We start from the raw sequence: 4,665 nt of genomic DNA on the forward strand, positions 1-4,665 counted from the left end.
CCCTCAGTGTTGCGCCCGCACCTCGCTCAGCCAGTGAGCGGCCGGTCTGTATGTGGGATCCGAACCCTCGGCGGGAGCGTCGCCGCGCTTCCAAGCGGCGCACTGTAGCAGTGCACCACCAGGCCGGCCCATGAATTTCCTTGTTTTGATTTCCCAGATGCTTAGTGATATTGAGCATTTTTATGTGTCTCTTGTCTATTTATATATCTTCCTTTGAGAAATGCCTATTCATCTCTTTGGCCATTTCTAATCAGTTTACTTGTTTTTGTTTTGTTTTGGTTTGGTTTTTACTGTTAACTTGTTTGACTTCCTGTTTATTCTGGATATTAATCCAGTTTGCAAATATTTCCCTCATTCTGTAGGTTGTCTTTTCATTCTGTTAATTGTTTCTTTTGTGTGCAGAAGTTTTTTAGTTTGATATGATCCCATTTGTTTATTGTTTCTTTTGTTGCCTGTGCTTTTGGGGTCATATTCATAAATTCTTTGTGCAATTCTACTACCTGAAGTGTTTTCCCTGTGTTTTCTTTTAGGAGTTTTATAGTTTCAGGTCTTATATTTAAGTCTTTAATCCATTTTGAGTTGATTTTGGTATAAGACAATAGATAAGAGTCTAGTTTCATTCTTCTACATATGGATGTCCAATTTTCCCAGCACCATTTATTGAAGAGGCAGTGTTTTCCCCAATGTGTATTCTTGGTGCCTTTGTTGAAGGTCACCTGGCTATAAGATGTGGGTTGAGTTCTGTGTTATCTACTCTGTTCCCTTGATCTGAGCATCTGTTTTTATGAAAATATCATGCTGTTTTGATTACTATAGCTTTGCAGTATAATTTGAAGTCAGGTAGTATAATGCTTCCAGCTTTATTATTTTTGCTCAGGATTGCTTTGGATATTTGGGGTATTTTGTTGTTCCATGTGAATATTAAGATTGATTTTTTTCTGTTTCTGTGAAGAATGTCTTTGATATTTTGATGTGGATTGTGTTGAATCTGTGATCACCTTAGGTAGTATGAATATTTTCACAATGTTAATTCTTCCAATCCAAGTGCATGGAATGCCTTTCCAACTTTTTGTATCCTCCTTAATTTCTTTCAGCAGTGATTGGTAGTTCTTGTTGTAGAAGTCTTTCACTTCCTTGGTTAAATTTATCCTTGGGTATTTTATTTTTCTGGTGACTATTGTAAATGGGCTTGCCTTATTGATTTATTTTTCTGCTAGTTTGTTGTTGGAGTATGTAGTGGATTGAATTATGTCCCCACCAAACTCCTTGGAGCTTGAATTGTGTCCCCAAAGTTTTATGTATTAGAAACAGCTCCCACTGTGACTGTTAAGAGGGCCAAAAGTCTTATAATGGTAGTTGAAAGGTGGGACTTTAAAGAGGTGATTGGATTGTAGGGCCATGTAGTAGTGAATGGATTAAAAATGGTAGTCAGTGGTGTGATTCTTTGGGCTTTAAAAGAAGAAGAGATTCTGTCTTTCTCTCTCTGCTCTCTCTGCTTCCACCACCTTGCAATGTGAGACTCCTGAGTCACTGCCACCACCACCAGATGGGCTGTGGGCTTCCCAGCCTCAGAAACTGTAGCAATAAATTTCTTTCTCTTTATAAATCAAACAGTTCCATGTACTTCATCATAAGCAACATAAAGAAACTAATATGGAGTAGAAAGACTACTGTTTTTTGCATGTTGATTTTGTATCCAGAAGTTTATTGAACTAATTTATCAGCTCTAAGAATTTTTTTTGGTAGATTCTTTATGTTTTTCTATATATGATTATGTCATCTGCAAACAGGGAAAATCTGACTCATCTTTTTGAGTCTGGATGACCTTTATTTCTTTCTCTCACCTGATTTTTCTGCCTAGTACTTCCAATACTGTTATATAGTAGTGGTGGGAGGGCATACTTGTCTTCTTCCTGTTCCTATGGGAAAAGCTTTCACCTTGTCCCCATTCGGGATGATATTAGCAGTGGTTTTGTCATATATGTCTTTTATAGTGTTGAGATACTTTCCTTCTGTACCTTATTTTCTGAGAGTCTTTATCATGAAGCAATGTTAAATTTTGTCAGATGCTTTTTCTGTGTCTAATGAAATAATCACAAGGTGTTTGTTCTTGATTTTGTTGATGTGGTGTATTTATTTATTGCATTGTGTATGTTGAACATCCTTGCATCTGTAGGATGAATTCCACTTTGTCACAGTGTATAATTTTTTCGTTGTGTTGCTGTATTCTGTTTGCTAATATTTTGGTGAGTATTTTTGTGTCTATGTTCCTGAAATATATTAGCCTGTAGTTTTCTTTTCTTTTTGTATCTCTGTCTGGTTTTGGTATCAGGGTGATGCTAACCTCATAGAATGAGTTTGGGAGAGTTTCAATTATTTTTTTAAATAGTTTGAAGAGAATTGATATTAATTGCTCTTTAAAGGTTTGGTAGAATTCAAAGTTAAAGCCATTTGGTCCTGGGAATTTCTTTGATGGGAGACTGCTGATTACTTCTTCAATCCCGTTGCTTGTTATTGGTCTCGTAAGGTTTTCTATGTCTTCTTGGTTCAGTCTTGGTAGTTTGAGTGCAAATCTTTTGAGATATCATCTTACCCCAGTTAGACTGGCTATTATCCAAAAAACAGAGAGTAACAAATTCTGGCACGGATTTGGAGAAAGGAAAACCCTCCTGTACTGCCATTGTAACTGTATATTCATGTGGCCATTGTGGAAAACAGTATTGTCTATTCATGTGGCCATTATGGAAAACAGTACTGAATTGCCTTAAATAAATACATATAGAATAGGCATACAACCCAGAAATCCCACTTCTGGATATATACCCAAAGGAATGGAAGTCATCATGCTGAAGGGACACTGGCACTCCTATGTTTATTGCAGATCTATTTACAATAGCCAGGAGTAGGAACCATTCTAATGTCCATCAATGGATGACTGGATAAGGAAAATGTGGTGTATATACTCGATGGAATATTACTTACTCTGCCATAAAAAAGAATGAAATCTGCCATTCGCAGCAACATGGATTTATTTAGAGAAAATTATGTTAAGTGAAATAAGCCAATGAGAGAAAGAAAAATACTGGATATCTTCACTCATAAGTGGGAGGTAAAAAATAAACAAATACATAAAAAAGAAATAAAAATACAACAATCGCAATAATTGTTGATCTTTCAAAAAGAGAGAACAGAACTGAGGTTATCAGAGATGGAAAATGAGGAGGGAGGGTAAAAAATAAACAAATACATAAAAAAGAAATAAAAATACAACAATCGCAATAATTGTTGACCTTTCAAAAAGAGAGAACAGAACTGAGGTTATCAGAGATGGAAAATGAGGAGGGAGTGCTAGCAAGAAATTGGTAAAGGGACACACAAAATAATTACATTGTCTAATGCTGAATATACTAATTACACTAATTTGAGTATCACATGTTGCACACAAGTATTGATATTTAATGTAGGATCCCACAGGTACGTAAAATAAATTACGTTTCAATTAAAAAAATAAATAAATAAAAATAAATTCCTGTCTGAAAAAAAGTAGAAAAATGAATTTCCTTCTTCATCTCTTTTTTCTCAAATTACATAGATGTTTAAAAAAATCAGAAATTTTTGCATCTTTTTCAAAAACAAGGACATATGCAATCATGTAACCGTCATCACAATCAAGATATAGAAACCTCTAATGTACAGTATGGTGATTGTAGTTAATATTAATGTATTATATGTTTGAAATGTGTTAAAAGAGCAGATCATAAGTGTTCTTCCCACAAACAAGAATTGATAGATATGTTAATTAGCTTGGTGTAGTAATCATTTCATAATACATACGTATATATGAAAACATCATATTGTACATCTTAAATATATACAATTTTAATTTTTCAATTATACTTCAATAGAGCTGGGGAGAAAATAGAATAAATCTCAAAAGTATTATGAAAAGGGAAAGATGCCAGATGCAAATGGTGCGTACTTATGATTCCATTTGTACAACTTTCTGAAAAAGTCAAAATGATAGGAATAGAATAATGATCAGTCGTCAGGAACACCTAGTGTTGAGGGACGGAATTTCATTGAACAAAAGAAAAAACCTTGTTGGGATGATGGGCATGTTATACATCTCAATCGTGTTGCTGTTTATACTACTTTATAGATTTGTTAAAGCTTATTGAAGTATCTAAATAAAAATAGTAAGTTTTTCTGTATGTAAATTATGTCTCCTTTAAACTTATTAAAAATATTGACACAGAAAAAGAAAAATACTTCCAAATTACTCCATGCTTCTTTATAGTCAAGCCCTAACTCCACCCCTGGTCCCTGGAAGCCATTTTTCTGTTTTTCATACTTATAATTTTGTATTTGAAATAATGTCATAAAGATGGAATGATAAACTAGGTAGGCTTTCAAATTCAGCAACTTTCATTTAGCATAATGCATTCAATAGACACCCATGCCTTTGCATGTAACAACAGTTTATTCTTTTTATTGCTTAGTAGTCATCCACTATATGATGTTCAACAGTTTATCATTTAAGGGACATTAGGGTTATTTCCAATTTGAGAACATTAGGCACAAAGCTGATATAAACATTTATGCACGTTTTTCTGTGAACATAGGTCTTCAGTTTAATTGAGTAAACACCTAGGAGTGTAATCGATG

Source organism: Galeopterus variegatus, unplaced genomic scaffold (genome assembly GCF_000696425.1).
Source record: "Galeopterus variegatus unplaced genomic scaffold, G_variegatus-3.0.2 Scaffold9721, whole genome shotgun sequence".
In the NCBI taxonomy this organism is placed as follows: domain Eukaryota; kingdom Metazoa; phylum Chordata; class Mammalia; order Dermoptera; family Cynocephalidae; genus Galeopterus; species Galeopterus variegatus.